The following is a 24,951-nucleotide window of genomic DNA, read 5'->3' as shown; positions in this document are numbered from 1 at the left end:
TTATTTGCTCTGCAGCATGTGGGATCCTCTTGGACCAGGGCTCGACCCTGAGTCCCCTGCATTGGCAGGTGGATCCTTAACCACTGCACCACCAGGGAAGCCCCTGGTCTCAAGATTTTAAGTTGAGATAACTTAGTACCTGAAAGTAGGAAATGGAATGGAATGTTTTTATTAAAAACTATGTTGAAAGCCATTTTAATAATAAACTCTTTAAGTTCAAGGGGCGCTAGGAACTTTATGGTATGGTTGTGATTGTGTATAATTTTAAGTGTTTTATGAGAATTTAAAAATCTTGGGCTTATCTGGAAATCATGTAAATATAATTTGGTTCAAATAATTGTAACCCTGCTTATTTTGATTAATTTTTTGGGTGTTTTTTATGGTTTTAATAATATATGTTGGTAAATTTTAATTTGCATTAAAATTAAGACCAATTACTGTAGTAAAGATGTTTTTTGGTACAGATTCTTTTTTTTTTTTTTTTTTCTTTTTGCGGTATGCGGGCCTCTCACTGTTGTGCCCTCTCCCGTTGCGGAGCACAGGCTCCGGACGCGCAGGCCCAGAGGCCATGGCTCACGGGCCCAGCCGCTCCGCGGCATATGGGATCCTCCCAGACCGGGGCACGAACCCGTATCCCCTGCATCGGCAGGCGGACTCTCAACCACTGCGCCACCAGGGAGGCCCGGTACAGATTCTTAAATGCTTATCTTCCACATTTTATATTTAATTTGGAAAAACTCGTACTAAGCCCCTTGACAACACAGCTGTGTTTGTAACAGTTACTGGGAATAAATATGTTAATCTTGGGAAGTAATTGATTTTTTCCCTACCAAGTAGTTATTAAATTGTTGAAACTAATTTTTTTTAATGAAATGCAGATTCTTTTCAAAGATTGTAAGGGTAAAAAGAATATTTGTAGACCTCTGATAGAATTTCATGTTCAGTCAGAGCGGTGGTTTTGTTGGGGGTTTGGCAACATGCGTGGGAGTGATTTGCGCCCCTTCAGAGGTGTCAGAGCATGAAGACCTCGGGAGTGACTGTTCACAACGGTGGGCGCCCCAGTGGTTTGACAGGAAAGGAGCCAGGCCAGGAAGTTATTTATGTGTTGGAAAGTGTCGGTCATGGAGGAATAGAAGTTTAGGGGCCTCCATGTGAGGTCTGAATTTCTAGGGAGAAAAATTATGTACTAAGCATGGAAACATAGGGAAATTTCAAGTATTTAAGCTGTACTCAAACTCTTTTCAAATGATCACAAATTCTGAATCGGGTTTCACGTAACATCCCCCTTTCCCCCACCCCCTCCCCCTTGGTTAAATGGCACGTTGATCACATGTTTAGAAACACAGCTGCCTTTTATTATAGTTTGTTTGTGGGTTAAGGATGCTTCTAGAGGAATTGCTGGAAGATTTGTAACATTCTTGGCTTGCAGATTTGAGGTTTAGAATTTATTTATTTTGCCTAGGGGACTAACAACTTGGAAAACAATTTTTCTGCTGAGGTTTGACCTAAAAGTACTGGGACACAGGGAGCCTGGATGCGCTTTCAGAGAGTAGATGTTTAATTGTGCTTCACAGGGAGGCATGCACTGTACCTAATGGGCTTCATTCGGGAAAAGGGCTATTTCTTTTCCTTTCTTTTAATCGGTCGATTTCTTTTAATCTGTTTATGACGTTTAAAAAATGATGTTAGAAACAATTGGTTACCCATTGAAAAAGACAGAGGGAATAGATTTGTCTGATGCTTTTGCATGACTCATAGCAGTCAGATTGGCGAGGGTTGGTGAAGTTGAGGGCTGACGGGGGTCCCTGCACGATGAGTTACCAGAAGACTAAGCGAATCCTAAATGTATCTCAGCCGCGTGGGGTTTTCACTCTGGCTGTGTGAGCTGGGGGCGGGGCCTGGGGAGTGGGCGGCAAGGTGCAGGGACAGACCCAGCCGGCCGCAGTGGAGCTTCTGGGACGCAGGCCAGGGCACCTCGTGCACAATACATAGTTGTTGACCTGAGATGGCAAAAGGTATAAAGAAATGAGCTTATACGTAAAAATCGAAAAGTTGAGGCATATTAAAAAAAACTGCTTTGGGGAGTCAGCGTGGTGAGAAAGATCATGAACTTTTGAGGGAGACACTGCGGTGTGAGCCAGAAGTAGTCCTCAGCTGCAGGGCCTTGGGCAGGTTGCTTCACCTTCTGTGAGCATGTTTCCTTGGGGTGTAGTTAGGATACTGGTCTCTTCTGATGTTTCGTGGGGTGGATTAACAATGTGAAAGTGCCCCTACGGTGTGCACAATAAAATGTAGAATTATAATGATACAAATGAACCTTTATAATGGGCTTTACTAACAGCCTGTATTATGTGTACTGTCTTAGGAGTAAGACCAGTTCTTGAGTTTTGTTGTTTCATGCAAATCAGTAATTTTATTTGTTTATTTATTTACTTTTTTATTAATTTATTTTTTTTTGCGGTACGCTGGCCTCTCACTGCTGTGGCCTCTCCCATTGTGGAGCACAGGCTCCGGACGCGCAGGCTCAGCGGCCGTGGCTCACGGGCCCAGCCGCTCCGCGGCATGTGGGATCTTCCCGGACCGGGGCACGAAGCCGTGTCCCCTGCATCGGCAGGCGGACTCTCAACCACTGTGCCACCAGGGAAGCCCTATTTGCTTATTTTTAAAAATGTTGTCTTTTGTGATTTGCTCTCAAATTATATCTTTTTTTTAAAATACAAATTTATTTGTTTATTTACTTTTGGCTGTGTTGGGTCTTCATTGCTGTGCGTGGGCTTCTCATTGCAGTGGCTTCTCTTGTGGTGGAGCATGGGCTTCAGTAATTGCAGCACGTTGGCTCAGTAGTTGTGGCACATGGGCTTAGTTGCTCCATGGAGTGTGGGATCTTCCCGGACCAGGGCTCGAACCCGTGTCCCCTGCATTGGCAGGCAGATTCTTAACCACTGTGCCACCAGGAAAGCCCCAAATCAATAATTTTAATATTAGGTTTTTAAAAACAATTTTAATCTTGTGAAATGTTTTGTTTTTCTTTAATATTGAAAGAGTTTCTTTTCCCAATAGGAAAACAGGTTCCGCAAAACACTTTTTTTTTTTAGTTGTGCTCAGGCAGGAAGGTTTTATTTTTATTTTTTAATTTTTAAAATGTGTTTATTTATTAACATCTTTATTGGAGCATAATTGCTTTACAGTGGTGTGTTAGCTTCTGCGTTATAACAAAGTGAATCAGCTATACATATACACACATCCCCATATCTCCTCCCACTTGCGTCTCCCTCCCACCCTCCCTATCCCACCCCTCTAGGTGGTCACAGAGCACCAAGCTGATCTCCCTGTGCTATGCGGCTGCTTCCCACTAGCGAGCTATTTTACGTTTGGTAGTGTATATGTGTCCATGTCACTCTCTCACTTCGTCACAGCTTACCCTTCCCCCTCCCCGTCTCCTCAAGTCCATTCTCTACGTCTGTGTCTTTATTCCTGTCTTGCCCCTAGGTTCATTAGAACCTTTTTTTTTTTTTTTAGATTCCATATGTATGTGTTAGCATATGGTATTTGTCTTTCTCTCTCTGACTTACTTCACTCTGTATGACAGACTCTAGGTCCATCCACCTCAGTACAAATAACTCAATTTCGTTTCTTTTTATGGCTGAGTAATATTCCATTGTATATATGTGCTACATCTTCTTTATCCATTCATCTGTCGATGGCCACTTAGGTTGCTTCCATGTCCTGCCTATTGTGAATAGTGCTGCAATGAACATCATGGTACCCAGCAATACACTTTTGTTTTACTGTGGTATTTTTTCAAAACTGTATTTATTTAGGAATACATATAGATTGTCTCTTGTTTTAGGAGCTCATGTCTTAGATGGTGGTTATGTTGCTGTAGCAAGAAGAAAAAAAAGCAACTTCATGGGAAGAAAAATTCTTGATACTAACATGTATTCTTGAACTATGTCCTTGTTTGGTGGCTGTAGTGTGTGTATGAAGAGAGGCTGTTATTTATGACTGCCCTCAACTTGCAGTGAACTGAAAGTCTCTGCTCAAAAAGAGCAACTCCAGTCTTCAGCCACTTTATTCTGTTGGCTGTTAAAATTTCTTGGTGTTACTTGAGGCTTCCTGAAGCCAAGAATTTTTTCATTGCACCCGAGAAATCAAATTTTTGTCTATTGCTAGGCTGGAGAGGTGAGATGGATTATAAGATGAAATTATTGCCTTAAAAATTAAAATCCTAACCAAATAATTGTTCATATTATTATGTCAACTATTTTATAAAATGTTTATAATACTAGTATATGCATTTGAATTGATTCAGTGAAATTTTAAGAGAATATGGCTTGAGCTCTAGACTCTCATTTGTTTCTTGGTTTCTTTTGTCTGTTAAGTTCAGCCCCCAGTAGGTTCATCAGCCAGAAGCCACATAACATGTTAACTGAACAGAGCAACCATCATGGTCCTTAAACTTTGAAGTGTGTGTGTGTGTGTGTGTACGTGTGCATGGGGGCTGTGGGTTGGATATGTACGGGAGGTGGGAGGTGATGCTAGTAAACTTTACGAAGGAAGAACTTCACATTTAATTTTAGTACATTTGTTCCCTAACCTCAAGACCAGCAGGACAAGGCAGAAGAAGAAGAATCTTGATAAAGTTGTTGGGAAGTCCATTATAGAATGTAATGCAGTAAAATAATTTTGCATTTCCTTAGGTGAGTGAGTGCATTTAAAGTTCAGCATTCTTAACTCAAAATCTAGTTTCTCCAGCTCGATGGATAATTACTCTGTGGAGAGGAGGTGTGGTGAAAGAAATGCATTGAAGCCAAGTTACAAATGGAGAGGTGGGAAGCAGGAATTTGGGGGGTATTTCAGGGAGAAGAGGGAATAACTTACCATCTGGAATGGTGATGTCGGTACAACACAGACGTGTGGTCGACCCTGCACCTTAACTCCCGGGGGAAGGGATGGTTTGAGAAGCTGTGCCAACCTCCCTACCCAGCATTCTGCTGGCCGGGGAGGAATGAATGGATGATAGTCCGGAGGGCGACACAGCTGTCCAGCTGCACTGTGTGCACTCATTTCCTCTGCTTGTTGATCAGAGAAGAATGAAATGAGATGCATGAGTAGCCTTGAACATTTAAAGTATGCTTTTTTTTAATCCTAACAGTGGCTTTACCTCTGTTCAGGATATTTGAAAGAAAATTGGTTACTATTACAACTTAAATACAGATTCTTATTAAAAGAAATCCTTAAAATAATTTCCATGTTTCATTTAATTCTGGTTGGATCGTAATTTTGCCATGCAGTGTTTCCTACCTTGTATATGAGTCAGCCCTGATTTTTCAGTCTGCTTCCAGTCCTAGCACAGAACCAATGTTGGTTTTACAGAATTCTTGCACTTGAGATAGAATGTAGTGGATTTAGATTAAAGCTTATTTATTGTCATAACTGTGGTTTCATATAGTAACCTTTGTATTGCTTACAAGACTAGCATTAAAAACATAACCAGATCTAATGGGCCAGGGTTTTGAAAATTGGACGCTAGAATGAGGTGGAAGAAGAGATGGCCCTCCTACCTCGGGTAAGGCAGGTGAGTCCCAGCAGTGCCGGCCCCTTGGGAGTACTGCTGGGTCATTTCAGTTCCGTGAATATTTACCCATCATCTACATGTGGCAGGGACTGTGTTTGATGAATATACGTTCTTTAGCATTAAGAATTTGGAAATACATATATGTTTCCAGAAGGAAAAAGTTATGTTAATCTAGGAGTGTAACATTTAAAAACTCTGAAAATTACACCTCGGACTCTTGGTGTTTTTGTGGGGAGTCGATTTTTTTTTTTAAGTGATCTATTTATAGGATTCTTCTAACAGCTGCAGTGCTTGTCCACTAAATCAATTTCTCTTGGGGGATTTCAGAAGCCAGGAATACTGTCAGCTGCATAGGTAGTCTGGAGTCAAATTAATTCTGTGCTGTAGGGACTGGCTAGGGAAAAAAAATGAGAGAATGAATTAATTTCTTTTGCATTTGACATTCAAAGACTTCTAAATTCTTTTTCAAATGGAGAGCTCGTGATCTGTTTGTGACATTTCTGCGATTTTTCTCCGTATTGCCGTTGTTGCTTTATATGATGCTACACTAGGAAAGGGTATTTATAGCAGATGAGTAGCAGCATAAACTATTATAATTCAGCCTTTAATCTTTCCTATGCCCTTTCTTATTGTTTTACACTGTGCAGTACATGTATTATTTGACCTGTCATTGGACTTGGGGGTTATGGCAATGCCTGTAAATTTTAAACTTACTGTGGAATATTCTGTTCACGTAAAGTAAAAGCTTTATATATATATAAACATTTGTAAAGAATAAGAAAATGAACAACTGTGTGCCAGCCATGCAGATAAAGAAACAGTATATTGATAGGACCTTTTCCCCCTTCGTTTACCTGGAGTTTCCCCCTCTGTTGTTATAAGCACGGTTTATGTTGTGCAGACTTATTTCTGCCAGTTGATTTTGTATCATGTTTGCAAATCAGCGCTGCCAGGGAACCCCTGGCCGGTGCTTTGGCTCCTTTCCTACCCTCTGCGACCTCTGATTGTTCAGTTTGCTTTCGTTACCAAGTCCTTATGAGAGCAGTAGAGCCAGCCCCAGGCTCTAAATAGGGAACAGAGTTAAACAGGGTTATTCCTCAGAAATGAAACATTCCATGTGTGAGAGCTAATGGCCCACACCCACCTTATTGCAATTTTTATGTCTATGAATCATAATGCTTTTCTTTTTTGTTAATAAATAAAATTTTGTTTTTTGGCTGTGTTGAGTCCTCGTTGCTGTGCATGGGCTTTCTCTAGTTGCGGCGAGTGGGGGCTACTGTTCGTTGTGGTGCGCAGGGTTCTCATTGCGGTGGCTTCTCTTGTTGCAGAGCACGGGCTCTAGGCGCACGGGCTTCAGTAGTTGTGGCTTGTGGGCTCAGTAGTTGTGGCTCACGGGCTCTAGAGCACAGGCTCTGTAGTTGTGGCGCACGGGCTTAGTTGCTCCATGGCATGTGGAATCTTCCAGGACCAGGGCTCGAACCCGTGTCCCCTGCATTGGCAGGCGGACTCTTAACCACTGCGCCACCAGGGACGTCCTTGTGAATCATAATGCTTTTCTTAACTGACTCGTAACTTATGTTTACATGTGAAGATAGCACTCAAGTTCAAAGGAAGAGCTTTCCAGTTTCATGGAAATGATTTGGAGTTGTCACGTTGGTTATTTGCTGTTTGTAGAAAAAAAGCTGTAGGAGTTCTTTGCAGCATAACAGATATTAGAACTACTCTAGCACAGGATTTATCATGTATACTTTTACAGTATCTAACGTTAAGGACACATGCACACACTTAATTTTTTTAGAGCAGTTTTAGATTCACAGCAAACTCGAGTGAAAATACAGAGCTCCCACCCCTGCCCCAGTACACCCAGCCCCCCACCATCAGCATCCCTACCAGAGAGTGCATGTGTTACACCTGATGAACCTGCACCGAGGCCATCATCATCCCGAGCCCATGGTCTACATCAGAGTTCACTCTTTGTGTTGTACACTCTACGGGTTTGGATGAATGTGCAGGGATGTGTAGCCACCATTACAGTCTCATGCAGGCTAGTGTCACTGCCCTGAAAATCCTCTGAGCTCTGCTCTTCACGCCCCCACCCAGCCCCTGGCAACCACGGATCCTTTTATTGTCTCCATAGTTTGGCCTTTTCCAAAATGTCGTATAGTTGGAATCGTATGGTGATGTTAGATTTTAATCTGAAGTTCACGTCATTGTTAAAAGGCGGAGCAGACCACATACTGAAGGCTGTCTTTCCCAGGCTTCATTTGCCAGCATGTCCAGAGACAACAGGAACTGCTGTTTCTATATGTCCAAATAGTCACCAGACGCAAAAGCAGATTTCTTTCTGCGGCTGAAGAGCTGCAGGTTCACCCCCAGTACGCTCGCAGGTTAATTTTGGGCGTTGACATGTCAGTGCTGATAGCACGTTTTGGTTGCCTTCTCCACCCTCCGTTCCCAACTGGGGGAAAGTGGAGTCCAGTAGCCTCCTAAGCTCTGCGCCCCTCTCCAAAGCCCTCCTGGCAGCAGGCCCGAGACACCCCAGGCACGAGCAGAGTGTCTGGCTTGGGCCCTCGTCATCCTGGGGCACGTGCTCCGGCTTGGCGGCTGGGTCTTGGCCAGAGGGGCTGTGGAGCAGGGCCAAGGTATTAGGAAAAACCACTCGGCTGGGTTTCAGTTCTCTGTGATGAGACGGAAAGATTTGGCTGCCCATTGTCATCACCCAGATTTCTCACGCTTTGCCTGATGAGTTACTTGTACTGGTTTCCAAGTGGAACAGACGCGCTGTACAAGTGTGCAGTTCTTACTTTAAACCAGCATCCAGTGAGCAGGGGCTCTGATGGTCCGCTGTGATCTTCTCTTTTGTCTAATGTCAGGGCTCTATGGGAGGAATGATGGAATGCTCTTCCAATAGTAAAAGGCTTATAAGGCTTTTCCATTTTATTTGTACTTTTCTGTATCTGAATGATTAAACCGTGATAAGCATGCATTGTATATGTGCTAGGGAACAACAGAGAGAGTTCTTAGAAATGCCCTGCTGCTTCCTTCTGAGCGGTGGGGTCAGAGGATGCTGTTCCTCTTAAGATATGTTACCAGTCTGTTTATTTTGGCAACATAAACTGTTAAGACTTAACAAATGAGTTCTGCAAAGCACATGCTTTAAGTATGCAGAAACGGTCTTATTCATCTCCTGCTCCAGTACTTAGCTGGCATTAGTGTTTTCTGCTGCAGGCACACATCAGCTGCTGCTGCGACCAGATGGGCACTTACCTGGCCTTTTGTTTAAAATTTTTTTAACATCTTTATTGGAGTATAATTGCTTTACAATGGTGTGTTAACTTCTGCTTTATAACAAAGTGAATCAGCTATACATATACATATATCCCCATATCTCCTCCCTCTTGCGTCTCCCTCCCACCCTCCCTATCCCACCCCTCTAGGGGGTCACAGAGCACCGAGCTGATCTCCCTGTGCTATGCGGCTGCTTCCCACTAGCTATCTATTTTACGTTTGGTAGTGTATATATGTCCATGCCACTCTCTCACTTTGTCCCAGCTTACCCTTCCCCCTCCCCGTGTCCTCAAGTCCAACTTCTATGTCTGCGTCTTTATTCCTGTCCTGCCCCTAGGTTCATCAGAACCATTTTTTTAAAGATTCCATATATATGCGTTAGCATACGGTATTTGTTTTTCTCTTTCTGACTTACTTCACTCTGTATGACAGACTCTAGGTCCATCCACCTCACTACAAATAACTCAATTTCGTTTCTTTTTATGGCTGAGTAATATTCCATTGTATATATGTGCCACATCTTCCTTATCCATTCATCTGTCGATGGCCCCTTAGGTTGCTTCCATATCTTGGCTATTGTAAATACTACTGCAGTAAATATTGTGATACATATCTCTTTTTGAATTATGGTTTTCTCAGGGTATATGCCCAGTAGTGAGATTGCTGGGTCATATGGTAGTTCTATTTTTAGTTTTTTTGTTTTTTTTTGTTTTTTTTTTTGGCGGTACGCGGGCCTCTCACTGTTGTGGCCTCTCCCGTTGCAGAGCACAGGCTCTGGATGCGCAGGCCTAGGAGCCATGGCTCATGGGCCTAGCCGCTCTGCGGCATGTGGGATCTTCCCGAACCGGGTCACGAACCTGTGTCCCCTGCATTGGCAGGCGGACTATCAACCACTGCGCCACCAGGGAAGCCCCTATTTTTAGTTTTTTAAGGAACCTCCATACTGTTCTCCATAGGCTGTATCAATTTACATTCCCACCAACAGTGCAAGAGGGTTCCCTTTTCTCCACGCCCTCTCCAGCATTTATTGTTTGTAGATTTTTTGATGGTGGCCATTCTGACTGGTATGAGGTGATACCTCATTGTAGTTTTGATTTGCATTTCTCTAATGATTAGTGATGTTGAGCATCCTTTCATGTGTTTGCTGGGAATATGTATATCTTCTTTGGAGAAACGAGGTCTTCTGCCCATTTTTGGATTGGGTTGTTTGTTTTTTTGATATTGAGCTGCATGAGCTGCTTGTATGTTTTGGAGATTAATCCTTTGTCAGTTGCTTCATTTACGAATATTTTATCCCTTCATGTTGTTTATGGTTTCCTTTGCTGTACAAAAGCTTTTAAGTTTTATTAGGTCCCATTTGTTTATTTTTGTTTTTATTTCCATTTTTGTAGGAGGTGGGTCAAAAATGATCTTGCTGTGATTTATGTCATAGAGCGTTCTGCCTATGTTTTACTCTAAGAGTTTTATAGTGTCTGGCCTTACATTTATTATTTTTTTTAAGTAAATTTATTTATTTATTTATTGTCTGAGTTGGGTCTTTGTGGCTGTGCGCGGGCTTTCTCTAGTTGCGGTGAGCAGGGGCTGCTCTTCATTGCGGTGCATGGGCTTCTCATTGTGGTGGCTTCTCTTGTTGTGGAGCACAGGCTCTAGGCTCGTGGGCTTCAGTAGTAGTGCCATGCGGGCTCTAGAGCGCAGGCTCAGTAGTTGTGGCGCATGGGCTTAGTTGCTCTGTTCCATGTGGGATCTTCCCAGACCAGGGCTCGAACCCGTGTCCCCTGCATTGGCAGGCGGATTCTTAACCACTGCACCACCAGGGAAGCGCTGGCCTTACATTTAGGTCTTCAGTCCATTTTGAGTTTATTTTTGTGTACAGTGTTAGGGAGTGTTCTAATATCATTCTTGTACATGTAGCTGTCCAGTTTTCCCAGCACCACTTATTGAAGAGGCTGTCTTTTCTCCATTGTATGTTCTTACCTTCTTTATCAAAGATAAGGTGACAATATGTGCGTGGGTTTATCTCTGGGCTTTCTATCCTGTTCCATTGATCTATATTTCTGTTTTTGTGCCAGTACCATACTGCCTTGTTTACTGTAGCTTTTGTAGTGTAGTCTGAAGTCTGGGAGCCTGATTCCTCCAGCTCCGTTTTTCTTTCTCAAGACTGCTTTGGCTGTTCGGGGTCTTTTGTGTTTCCATGCAAATTGTGAAGTTTTTTGTTCTAGTTCTGTGAAAAATGCCATTGGTAGTTTGATAGGGATTGCACTGAATCTGTAGATTGCTTTGGGTAGTATAGTCATTTTCACAGTGTTGATTCTTCCAATCCAAGAACATGGTATATATCTCTCCATCTCTTTGTATCGTCTTTAATTTCTTTCATCAGTGTCTTACAGTTTTCTGCATACAGGTGTTTTGTCTCCTTAGGTAGGTTTATTCCTAAGTATTTTACTCTTTTTTGTTGCAGTGGTAAATGGGAGTGTTTCCTTAATTTCTCTTTCAGATTTTTCATCATCAGTGTACAGGAATACAAGAGATTTTTGTGCATTAATTTTGTATCCTGCTACTTTACCAAATTCATTGATTAGCTCTAGTAGTTTTCTGGTAGCTTCTTTAGGATTCTCTGTGTATAGTATCATGTCATCTGCAAACAGTGACAGTTTTACTTCTTTTCCGATTTGGGTTTGTATTATTTCTTTTTCTTCTCTGAATGCTATGGCTAAAGCTTCCAAAACTATGTTGAATAATAGTGGTGAGAGTGGGCAACCTTGTCTTGTTCCTGATCTTAGAGGAAGTGGTTTTAGTTTTTCACCATTGAGGCTGATGTTGGCTGTGGGTTTGTCATATATGGCCTTTATTATGTTGAGGTAGGTTACCTCTATGCCTACTTCCTGGAAAGTTTTATCAAAAATAGGTGTTGAATTTTGTTGAAAGCTTTTTCTGCATCTGTTGAGATTATCTTTTTTTTTTTTGTTTCCTTCGGTACGCGGGCCTCTCACTGTTGTGGCCTCTCCCGTTGTGGAGCACAGGCTCTGGATGCGCAGGCTCAGAGGCCATGGCTCACGGGCCCAGCCGCTCCGCGGCATGTGGGATCCTCCCGGACCAGGGCACGAACCCATGTCCCCTGCATCGGCTGGCGGACTCTCAAACCACTGCGCCGCCAGGGAAGCCCTATCATATTGTTTTTATCCTTCAGTTTGTTAATATGGTGTATCACATTGATTGATTTGTGTATACTGAAGAATGCTTGCATTCCTGGGATAAACCCCACTTGATCATGGTGCATGATCCTTTTAATGTGCTGTTGGATTCTGTTTGCTAGTATTTTGTTGAGGATTTTTGCATCTATATTCATCAGAGATGAATATAGTTTTTTTCTTTGTGACGTCTTTGTCTGGTTTTGGTATCAGGGTGATGATGGCCTCGTAGAATGAGTTTGAGAGTGTTCTTCCCTCTACTATATTTTGGAAGAGTTTGAGAAGGATGGGTGTTAATAGAATTCGCCTGTGAAGCCATCTGGTCCTGGGCTTTTGTTTGAATTTCAGTGCTTGTGATTGGTCTGTTTATATTTTCTACTTCTTCCTGGTTCAGTCTCAGAAGGTTGTGCTTTTCTAAGAATGTGTCCATTACTTCCAGGTTGTCCATTTTATTGGCATAGAGTTGCTTGTAGTAATCTCTAATGATCTTTCGTATTTCTTCAGTGTCAGTTGTTACTTGTCCTTTTTCATTTCTAATTCTAGTGATTTGAGTCTTCTCCCTTTTTTTCTTAATGAGTCTGGCTAATGGTTTATCAATTTTGTTTATCTTCTCAAAGAACCAGCTTTTAGTTTTATTGATCTTTGCTGTTGTTTCCTTCATTTCTTTTTCATTTATTTCTGATCTGATCGTTATGACTTCTTTCCTTCTGCTAACTTTGGGGTTTTTTTGTTCTTCTTTCTGTATTCTTGTTTCTTGAGGTAGGATTGTATTGCTATAAACTTCCGTCTTAGAACTGCTTTTACTGCATCCCATAGGCTTTGGGTCGTCGTATTTTCATTGTCATTTGTTTCTTGGTATTTTTTTATTTCCTCTTTGATTTTTTTCAGTAATCTCTTGGTTATTTAGTAGCGTACTGTTTAGCCTCCACGTTTGTGTGTGTATATATATGTATGTGTATATATATATATATATATATATTTTTTTTTTTTTTTTTTTGCGGTACGCAGGCCTCTCACTGTTGTGGCCTCTCCTGTTGCAGAGCACAGGCTCTGGATGCACAGGCTCAGCAGCCATGGCTCACGGGCCCAGCCGCTCCGCGGCATTGGGATCTTCCTGGACCGGGGCACGACCCCATGTCCCCTGCATCGGCAGGCGGACTCTCAACCACTGCGCCACCAGGGAAGCCAACGTTTGTATTTTCTTAGTTTTTTTTCTGTAATTGATATCTAGTCTCATAGTGTTGTGGTCAGAAAAGATACTCGATATGCTTTCAACTTTCTTAAATTTACCAAGGCTTGATTTGTGACCCAACATATGACCTATCCTAGAGAATGTTCCATGAGCACTTGAGAAGAAAGTGTATTCTGTTGTTTTTGGATGGAATGTCCTGTAAATATCAGTTAAGTCTATCTTGTTTAATGTGTCATTTAAAGCTTGTGTTTCCTTATTTATTTTCATCCTGGATGATCTGTCCATTGGTGAAAGTGGGGTGTTAAAGTCCCCTACTATTATTGTGTTACTGTCAATTTCCCTTTTTATGGCTGTTAGCATTTGCCTTATGTATTGAGGTGCTCCTATGTTGGATGCCGAAATATTTACAATTATTATATCTTCTTCCTGGATTGACCCCTTGATCATTATGTAGTGTCTTTCTTTGTCTCTTGTATTAGTCTTTATTTTAAAGTCTGTTTTGTCCGATATGAGAATTGCTACTCCAGCTTTCTTTTGGTTTTCATTTGCATGGAATATCTTTTTCCGTCCCCTCACTTTCAGTTTGTATGTGTCCCTAGGTCTGAAGTGGGTGTCTTGTAGACAGCATATATACGGGTCTTGTTTTTGTGTCCATTCAGCCAGTCTGTGTCTTTTGGTTGGAGCATTTAATCCATTTACATTTAAGGTAATTATCAATATGTATGTTCCTATTACCATTTTCTTAATTGTTTTGGGTTTGTTATTGTAGGTCTTTTCCTTCTCCTGTGTTTCCTGTCTAGAGAAGTTCCTTTATTTGTTGTAAAGCTGGTTTGGTGGTACTGAATTCTCGTAACTTTTGCTTGTCTGTAAAGGTTTCAATTTCTCTGTCAAATCTGAATGAGATCCTTGCTGGGTAGAGTAATGTTGGTTGTAGGTTTTTCCCTTTCATCACTTTAAATATGTCCTGCCACTCCCTTCTGGCTTGCAGAGTTTCTGCTGAACTATCAACCGTTAACCTTATGGGGATTCCCTCGTATGTTATTTGTTGCTTCTCCCTTGCTGCTTTTAATATTTTTTCTTTGTATTTAATTTTTGATAGTTTGATTAGTATGTGTCTTGGTGTGTTTCTCCTTGGATTTATCCTGTATGGGACTCTCTGTGCTTCCTGGACTTGATTGACTGTTTCTTTTCTCATGTTAGGGAAGTTTTCAACTATAATCTCTTCAGAAATTTTCTCAGACCCTTTCTCTTTCTTCTTCTTCTGGGACCCCTGTAATTCGACTCTTGGTACGTTTAATGTTGTCCCAGAGGTCTCTGAGACTGTCCTCAATTCTTTTCATTCTTTTTTCTTTGTTCTGCTCTGCGGTATTTATTTCCACTATTTTATCTTCCAGGTCACTTATCCGTTCTTCTGCCTCAGTTATTCTGCTATTCATTCCTTCTAGATAATTTTTAATTAATTTACTGTGTTGTTCATCATTGTTTATTTGCTCTTTAGTTCTTCTAGGTCCTTGTTAAACCTTTCTTGTATTTTCTCCATTCTATTTCCAAGATTTTGGATCATCTTTGCTGTCATTACTCTGAATTCTTTTTCAAGTAGGCTGCCTATCTCGTCTTCATTAGTTTGGTCTGGTGGGTTTTACCTTTCTCCTTTATCTGCTGCATATTTCTCTGTCTTCTCATTTTGTTTCACTTACTGTGTTTGGGGTCTCCTTTTTGCAGGCTGCAGGTTTGTAGTTCCAGTTGTTTTTTGTGTCTGTCCCCAGTGGATGAGGTTGGTTCAGTGGGTTGCATAGGCTTCCTGGTGGAGGGGACTAGTGCCTGTGTTCTGGTGGGTGGGGCTGGATCTTGTCTTTCTGGTGGGCAGGGCTGCGTCCAGTGGTGTGTTTTGGGGTGTCTGTGAAGTTATTATGATTTTAGGCAGTCTCTCTCTTAATGGGTGGGGTTGCGTTCCTGTCTTGCTAGTTGATTGGCATGGGGCGTCCAGCACTGGAGCTTGCTGGCCGTTGGGTGGAGCTGCGTCTTAGTGTGGAGACAGAGATCTCTGGGAGAGCTCTCGCCGATTGATATTATGTGGGACCGCGAGGTCCCTGGTGGTCCAGTGTCCTGAACTCAGCTCTCCCACCTCAGACGCTCAGGCCTGACATCAGGCCGGAACACCAAGACCGTGTCAGCTACACAGCAACTCGTGCAGATGTCGCAGTGCCAACCTGGTTCCAACTGACGCTGTGAGGAAGGAAGGAATGCCGAACCGCCCTCACCAGCAGAGCGGGAGAGGCGAGCGCCTCCCCCATCCCCCGTCATGCCCACTGTTCCCGCGCTCTAGCATCCGACGCCTCTATCTGGCCATTTTATATGCCTTTTCTTCTGTCCTCAGAACCAGTATCATATATGATGAAGAGAAAAAATAAAACAGATAATAAAGTGACTGTGGGAGAGCCCACAGCCCAACTCGAGAACTTTCCTGGTCCTGAGGTTGCTGTAACTGGAGTGGTCATCCACTCCTGTTGCTAGCTGGCCCCCCCTGCCAACCCTGCAGGAGAGGTGGCCGCTGTGCTAAATTTTAACATTCGTTTGTCTTAAGTTCTCTGATCATTTACATGGTAAGCTGTGTCATTGTGTGAATATTACACCACACCTTGTTTTCCCATTCTGCTGTAAAGGAAATTTTGGGTTTCCCTTTTCTGCCATTACAGTGTTAAAGTAAACGTTCTTCCACGTGTTTCCTAGCACACTTTCGTGAGACTTTCCTAAGGTCTAAACCTCAGAATGGAAGTTTTGGATCATAGGCTATGTAACATTCAGTTTTCAAAGATAGTTTCCTGGGACTTCCCTGGTGGTCCAGTGATAAGACTCTGTGCTCCCAGTGCGGGGGGCCCGGGTTCAATCCCTGGTCAGGGAACTAGATCCTGCATGCTACAACTAAGAGTCCGCATGCCACAACTAAAGGTCCCACGTGCTGCAACTAAGACCCAGCGCAGTCACATAAATAAAATAAATGAATAATAATAATAATATTAAAAAGATAGTTTCCCATTGTTTGCTCAAGTGACTGGACTCCATGCTCATGGTGGTGTCTGCATTCCCATTGACCCACATCTTCACCAGCACAGCTTCTGCCAGACTCACAATATGGAATATGATCTTAATTTGCTTTCCCAGGTACTAATAACATTGAGCATCTTTTCATAGATATCAATACATAATACCCATGATTATTCTTATGAAATGCTTGTTTACTCTGTTGCTTGTTTTCCTATCAGATTGTCTTTTCCTTACTGATTTAAAGAAATTCTTTATATATTCTGCACACTAATTTCTATTGGTTTATTTGTATTGCAGATCTCCTAGTTTTGTGGCTCCTCTTTTCACTTTATGGTATCTTTTTTTAAATTTGGAATACTTTTAGATTTACAGAAAAGTTGCAAAGCTAATATGGTATTCCCATATACCTAGTTTCCCCTAATATTACCATCTTGTATAGCCATGGTACATTTATTAAAACTAAGAGATTAACATTGGTGCATTTTTTAAAACAAATTTATTTATTTATCTATTTATTTTTGGCTGGGTTGGGTCTTCATTGCTGTGTGCGGGCTTTCTCTAGTTGTGGCGAGCGGGGGCTACTCTGTGTTGCGGTGCACAGGCTTCTCATTGTGGTGGCTTCTCTTGTTGTGGAGCATGGGCTCTAGGCATGCGGGCTTCAGTAGTTGTGGCACACGTGCTCAGTAGTTGTGGCTCGCAGGCTTTAGAGCGCAGGCTCAGTAGTTGTGGCACACGGGGTTAGTTGCTCCATGGAATGTGGGATCTTCTTGGACAAGGGCTCTAACCTGTGTCCCCTGCATTGGCAGGTGGATTCTTAACCACTGTGCCACCAGGGAAGTCCCAACATGGGTGCATTTTTATTAGGTAATATGTAGGCTTTATTTGGGTGTAACCATTTTTCCAACCATGTTCTTTTTCTGTTCAAGGATCCAGTTATATCATACCATATTGCATTTAGACTCAATGGTATTTTTTTTCTTTTTAAATATTTATTTATTTATTTTGGCTGTGCTGTGTCTTAGTTGCGGGATCGTTTAGTTGTGGCATGTGGACTGTTAGTTGTGGCATGCATGTGGGATCTAGTTCTCCAACCAGGTATTGAACCCCGTTCCCCTGCATTAGGAGCGTGGAGTCTTACCCAGTGGACCACCAGGGAAGTCCCTAGACTTGATGGTATCTTTTGATGAACAAATGTTCTTCATCTTAGTGTAGTTGTCATTGTCAAATGAACTTATTGACATTTCTTTTATAATTTGTTTTATTAGTTTCCTGCTTCAGACACCTACCCTTCCAGTGTTTTCTTCTAAATGATTTAAAGGTTTGCCTTTCATGACATTGCCATCTTAGAATTTACTTTCGAATATGGTATCAAGTAGGGATCCCATTTTACTTTTTCCCATATGGATAACAGGTTTTTTCAGCAGCATATATACATACATTCATTCATTCATTTATATTTCTGTTTCCTTTTCTTTTTTTGCCGCCAGTTTTACTAAGAAATGATTCACATAGATCACCATATAAGTTTAAGGTGTACAGCATAATTTTGATTTACACATCTATAGTTTGGTTTATATGTATTGTGAAATGATTATCACAATAGGTTTAATTAACATTCATTATCTCATAGACACAATAAAAAGAAAAGAATAAAATTTTTTCCTTGTGATGAGAACTGTTAAGATCTTCTCTCTGAACACTTTCCTGTACACCACACAGCAGTGTTAGCTGTAGTCACCATGTGTGCGTTACATTCCCAGAACTTAATTATCATATGACTGGAAGTTTGTAACTTTTGACCACATTCCTCCAATTTCCCTCCCCCGATACCCCACCTCTGGTAACCCCAAATCTGATCTGTTAAGATTCCATATAGCATTTGTCTTTCTGTTTGATTCCTTCACTTAGCGTAATGCCCTCAAGATCCATCCATGTTGTCACAAAACATGGTGGGATTTCCTCTTTTTTTATGGCTGAATAATATTTCATTGTTATGTGTACCACAGTATCTTTATTCATTCATCCATCCATTGACACTTAGGTTGTTTCCATGTCTTGGCTATTGTAAATAATGATGCTATGAACATGGGAGTGCATATATCTTTTGGAGTTAGTGTTTTTGTCTCCTTTGGAAAATACTCTGAAGCGGAATTGCTGGATCATATGGCAGTTCTGTTTTTAATTTTTTGAAGAGCCTCCATACTGTTTTCCACAGTGGCTGCACCAGTTTCAGTCCCACCAACAATGCACAATGGTTCTCTTTTCTCCATATTGTCACTGATGCTTGTTATCGCTTATCTTTTTGATGGTGGCCATTCTAAGAGGTGTGAGGTGATAATCTCCTTGTGGTTTTTATTTGCATTTTCCTGATGATTAGTAACGTTAAGCATCTTTCATGTACGTGTTGGCCATTTGTACATCTTTTTTGGAAAAATGTCTATTTGGGGGCTCTGCCCAGGTTTTAATCAGATTCTTTTTTCTTTTTTTAATTGAAGTATAGTTGATTTACAATGTTGTGTTAGTTTCTGGTATCCACCAAAGTGATTCAGATATATATATCTGAATATATATATGTTCTTTTCCTTTATGGTTTATTACAAGATATTGGATATAGTTCTTTGTGCTATACAATAGGACCTTGTTGTTTATCTATTTTATTTATAGTAGTTTGTATCTGCTAATCCCAGACTCCTAATTTAACCCTCCCTCCCTCCCTCTCCCCTTTGGTAACCTTAAGTTTGTTTTCTATGTCTGTGAGTCTGTTTCTGCTTTGTAAATAAGTTCATTTACATCTTTTTTTTTTTTTTGGCTGCGTTGGGGCTAAGTTGCTCTGCGGCATATGGGATCTTCCCACACCAGGGATCTAACCTGTGTCCCCTGCATTGGCAGGCGGATTCTTAACCGCTGCGACACCAGGGAAGTCCCTGCAAAATTTTTAAGGATGGCCGTTCTGACGGGTGTGAGGTGATACCTCACTGTAGTTTTGATTTGCATTTCTCTTATAATTAGCGATGTTGAGCATCTTCTCATGTGCCTGTTGGCCATCTGTGTGTCTTCTTTGGAGAAATGACTATTTAGGTCTTCTGCTCACTTTTTTTGATTGGGTTGTTTGTTTTTTTGTTACTAACTTGTTTGATCTTTGTGTATATTTTGGAAACTAAACCCTTGTCAGCTGCATCATTTGCAAATATTTTCTCCCAGTCAGTAGGTTGTCTTTTTGTTCTGCTTATGGTTTCCTGTGCTGTGCAAAAGCTTACAAGTTTGATTAGGTCCCATTTGTTTATTTTTGCTTTTATTTTTACTGCCTTGGGAGACTGACCTAAGAAAACTTTGCTATGATTTATCTCAGAGAATGTTTTTTTGTCTATGCTCTCTTCTAGGAGTTTTATGGCATCATGTCTTATATTTAAGTCTTTAAGCCATTTTGAGTTCATTTTTGTGCATGGTGTGAGGGTGTGTTCTAACTTCAGTAATTTACATGCAGCTGTCCAACTTTCCCAGCACCACTGCTGACTCTTTCTCCCATTGTATATTTTTGCCTCCTTTGTTGAAGATTAATTGACCGTAGTTAGTTTATTTCTGGGCTCTCTATTCTGTTCCATTAATCCATATGTCTGTTTTTGTGCCAGTACCACACTATTTTGATTACTGTAGCTTTGTAGTATTGTCTGAAGTCTGGGTGGGTTATGCCTCCAGATTTGTTCTTTTTCCTCAAAATTGCTTTGGCAATCCTGGATCTTTTGTGGTTCCATATAAATTTTAGGATTATTTATTCTAGTTCTGTGAAAAATGTCATGGGTAGTTTGGTGGGGATTGCATTAAATCTGTAGATTTTTTTGGGTAGTATGGCCATTTTAACAATATTAATTCTTCCAGTACAAGAGGATGGGATGTCTTTGCATTTCTTTGTACCATCTTCAGTTTCCTTTATCAACTTTTTATAGTTCTCAGCATATAAGTCTTTCACCTCCTTGGCCAGGTTTATTCCTAAGTATTTTATTTTTTTGTGATTTTAAAAGGGATTATTTTTTTACTTTCCCTTTCTGATATTTCATTATTAGTGTAAAGAAATGCAGCCATTTCTGCATGTTAACCTCGTATCCTGCTACCTTGCGGAATTCATTCATCAGTTTATGAAGTTTCTGTGGTGGCCTTGGCCCACCCTTCATGGGCACTAACAATGGGGCTTTTGTGGTGGACTTGGGCTCATTCCTGCACACACCCCTGGTTGTGGCTTGGACTACACTTCAGCCCCTTTAGGCTGTCTCCACGCAGCCAACCCCAGTCCTCCCCCTGCATGTGTCCTCTGAAGCCCGAGTTCAGCCCCCAGTCCCTGCCCGCACCAGCAGATGCATCTAGGACTGGGGAGTGCAAGGGAGATGGCCAGGACCCTCTGCACGTCTCTCTGTCCTGCCTGCCGCAGTCCACCTGCTGTGCTCTCCGAGTCTCTGAAGCTCCCTGTGTGTCCTGCTCATCTCACAGCTGGTGAAGGGGCTTCCCAGGGTGAGGGCACCTTTCCTTTTTCAGAGCTCCCTCCCAGAGGCACAGGTCCCACCCCAATTCCTTTTTTTTTTTTTTTCCTTTTTGTCCTGCCTAGCTACGTGATGATCTTTCTTCCAGTTTTGGTTGTATGAGGTCTTTTGTCAGCATTCAGTGGGTATTCTGTGAGAATTCTTCCACATGTAGATGTAGTTTTACGGGAGGGGGTGAGCTCCACATTCTTCCCTTCTGCCATCTTGATCTCCCAGCCTTAATCATATTCTTAATCTGTTTCTTTAATGTGTTTTTCTTTTTGCTTTTATTTTGTTGGGTTTTTAATTTAATTTATTTTATTTTTGAGTGGCAAGAGTTTCTTATATATTTTGGATATTAACCCCTTATCAAATATATGGTTTGCAAATATTTTTTCCCCATTTGTTAGGTTGTCTTTTTGCTTTGTTGCTGGTTTCCTTTGCTGCCAGCAACATTCACCGAATAGCCCTTCATTTCTCAATTATTTGTAGGACTATTGGTGTCATATATCTAGTGTTCACATATTAGTGGTTCCTTCCTGAGCTCTCTAATCACTTCCATTGGTCAGTTAGTCTAGTTTTGCACCTATGTTTTGCTTTGTTTTTTATTGATTGATTGATTGATTGATGGCTGCATTGGGTCTTCATTGCGGTGCGTGGGCTTCAGTAGTTGTGGCTCACGGGCTCTAGAGTGCAGGCTCAGTCATTGTGGTGCAGGGACTTAGTTGCTCTGTGGCATGTGGGATCTTCCCGGATCAGGGCTCAAACCTGTGCCCCCACTGCTCCATCAGGGAAGCCCTGTTTTGCTTTGTTTTAAGGGGATGTCAATTCCCATCCCCCTCCCATCCCAGATTTTCAGAAGGAATTTGAACGTATTTGGCTTTTTATTCTTCTATATAAATTTTGTCAGTTTTTCAGATTGGATTGTGCCTGGGATTTTAGGGATTCTTTAGTGAAGAATGGACATCTCTATTGTATTAACTCTATCCATAAATGTGGTACTTATACTAATTTAGGTCTAAAATTTTCTTTAGTACCTTTTATATTTGTTGCTGTTATAAATAGTATCTTTTGTAAGCCTAATTTTTGAGATTGCTGCTGGCATAGAGAAGTGAAGTTGGCGTTTGTATGTTGATCTGATATTTACTACTTTTTCAAAATTCTTATTGATTCTAAAAACTTGTCTTTAGAAGCTTTTTAGTCTTTTCAGTCGTCACAATTTGTATTTCTGATGCTTATCATATGATACGTTTCTTTTTCTTACAGTGCAGTGTTGAATACAAGTGGTAATAGAAATCTTTTCTGGTTCATCATTAGGAGTAACGTTTACTAAAGGTTTTTGAGCTCTCCTTTATCAGAACCGCAACATGACTGAGTATTGAATATTATTAACTGTGTTTCTACTTAATCCGTTGGTGTGATAAATTGGTTTCATAACGTTTCTAATCTTAAAATTGCCCCTGCATTTCTGGGGTCAACCCAGCTTGAGCATGTGTCATGGCCGTTGTGAACGGCTGGGTTTGTTTGGTATCAGGGTTATAGCACTTACTGGATCACCGTCCAGCTCATTCTCTTTTCCTCTCTCTGTGGATCAGTTTGTATAAGGTTGGTTGTTTTTGTTTTGTTTTTTGCTAGTTCAGTAGATCTCACGTATAAATTTACTAAGCCTGGTATTTTCTTTGGGGGGAAAATTTAAACTAAAAAGTTTCAACAGTTAGTTATGGGAGTATTCAGGTTTTCTTTTTTCTTTTTTCTTTTTTTCCTTGATCCAAATATAAAGATACATTTTTCTAGTAATACATTTATTAGAGTGGAATATATCTATTTCTTGTAATTTTGTTCCTAATATTTCAGAATACAGTTTAAATGTGAAAATGGTATATGCTCATTGGTGAAAATAACTCAAACAGTGCATGAAGTTAAAATTCTCCAATAATCCATCATTTATTATTTTCTTGGCATCTGTTTATTCACACGTAGACCTATATAATACCTTTATATTATGATAATTTTATGTCATTAATTGGTGTTAGAAGTTATGTTTTTAATGTAAAAAATTAGGGGAATCGTGCAGTGAATGGTTCAATAAAGTTATTTGTACTGTTTTCAGTAATGCTGCAGCAAATACTCTCATACACAAATCACCGAGTGACTCTCCTGTTAAGTAGACATTCTTAAATCAGTTCCATTTTCAGTTAACCCCTCAAATGGTGTCTTGGTCTAGGTAAGGCTACCTTTCACAGCTGCTCTTCCATGAATCGGGCAGCCTTTAAAAGAGTGGATGTGTCCTAGAGAGATAGAACAAAGGGTAATAAGCATAGTCGTGAAAACTATAATAGAGATTATTTAATTTTTTTATAATTTTTTGTTTCATGCAAAATTTCTGATGGCTTATTATAAAAAGAACATTTAGGGCCTCCCTGGTGGCGCAGTGGTTGAGAGTCCGCCTGCCGATGCAGGGGATACGGGTTCGTGCCCCGGTCCGGGAGGATCCCATATGCCGCGGAGCGGCTGGGCCCGTGAGCCATGGCCGCTGAGCCTGCGCGTCCGGAGCCTGTGCTCCGCAAGGGGAGAGGCCACAACAGTGAGAGGCCCGCGTACCAAAAAAAAAAAAAAAAGAAGAACATTTAGAATGAAATAATCTTTTCAGAGCTTGCCAAAGACAGAGTAGAAAGTCAAGCCTAGAGAAAAAGAGCAGTCGTGATATTCAGGCTGTAATATCTGTACATACAAGTTTGACTTTTTAGAAGGGTCTGAAGATACAGTTCCTTAGGAGGATCTCATGCAAAAAGAGGAAGCACACCTGCTTCTCAGAGGAATGTTTCCGAATAATAAGTAAAAAGAAAAAAGAAAAAATCTCTTGCAAAGCTTCATATAGTGAATAATATGGAATCCTCAATCCCATGACAACAGATGATGCTTGAACAGGTTTTATTTGGCTCTTTCTTACAACATTGTTTTGTTTAACCCTCAGTATACCACCAGGGTCTAGTTTTTGAGTTTCGTTTTTGAACAGTTCTATTTTTTTTTTTTTTTTTTTCGGTACGCGGGCCTCTCACTGTTGTGGCCTCTCCCGTTGCGGAGCACAGGCTCCGGACGCGCAGGCTCAGCGGCCATGGCTCATGGGCCCAGCCGCTCTGCGGCATGTGGGATCTTCCCGGACCCAGGCACGAACCCGTGCCCCCTGCATCGGCAGGCCGATGGGAAGCCCCTAACTGCGCCGCCAGGGAAGCCCCTAACTATTTTAAAATGTCTGTTTTTCATGACTTTTATTCTTTCTTAGAGACTTCAGAATGAAAAGAACGTTTATTACCATGTAATTATCTTAGTGTAAACCTAAAACACATTATGGATTTTTAGTGATCTGATTTCTTGCATATCTTGAAGCATTTTGCTATTTCCTGATCTTAGGAAGTATTTCACCATTACTCATCACCTCCCATCCATAATAAAAGAGAGACTAAAAGAATAAGAAAATGGAGGAACGATAGAGTCACCTACAAGGATGGTATAGTAGTGAAATGAACCCCCACAAATAGAATAAATGGCTGCTCTTCATTATTTTTCAGTTTTCTAATTGCATTTTCCAAAATATAGCACAGACTTTTAAGAAGTCTTGAGGTAACCATGTTTTACGTTTTGTTGTTACTTGTTGTTTTTAACATTTCATTGGATGCTATTTGAAATTCAGAATTTTTCATTTTCTGCCCGTAGTAACAAAGAAAAGGAAGTTGTCAGAATAAGATGTTTCCGTGATAAAACAAATCAGAAGGTGAATGTAAAGGGACAGCAGCAGTCTGAGCTGTACTGATGGTGGTAAACTTGATAGTATAAGTAAAATCCGAGCCCGAGTTGTAGGTGATCAGTTTTCTCAAACTCAATAATTTATGAGCAAACAGTATATTTCCAAGGACAAAACGAAAATATGGCATTCCTATCCGGTCAGTGATTCCATGGAAAACCTTCACCCAGTACTTTGTGAGTTTAGAGTTTACTAAAGGATATTGACAGTATTTCTGTATCTTTTTTGATGTTCATGCAACAGCATTTACTTAATATGGTTTGTAATTGTATTGATGGTGAAAGCAGTATTTACAAAAGGGGTTGGAAGGAAATAAATGATGTAATGAAAAATATTGGTTGAATTGA

General features: G+C 41.0%; 1 protein-coding gene across 1 annotated transcript in view; it reads left to right on the top strand.

Annotated features, from left to right (window-relative positions):
- Positions 1–24,951, top strand: part of XPO4 (exportin 4) — a 112,389-nt gene that overhangs the window by 59,029 nt on the left and 28,409 nt on the right. The gene's annotated exons all lie outside the window — the stretch shown is intronic.

This window comes from Mesoplodon bidens (genome assembly GCF_964165515.1).
Source record: "Mesoplodon bidens genome assembly, chromosome: 17".
Lineage (NCBI taxonomy): Eukaryota > Metazoa > Chordata > Mammalia > Artiodactyla > Ziphiidae > Mesoplodon > Mesoplodon bidens.
The sequence above is the reverse complement of the archived record's forward strand: the minus strand, read 5'-3'. Positions and strand labels throughout refer to the sequence as shown.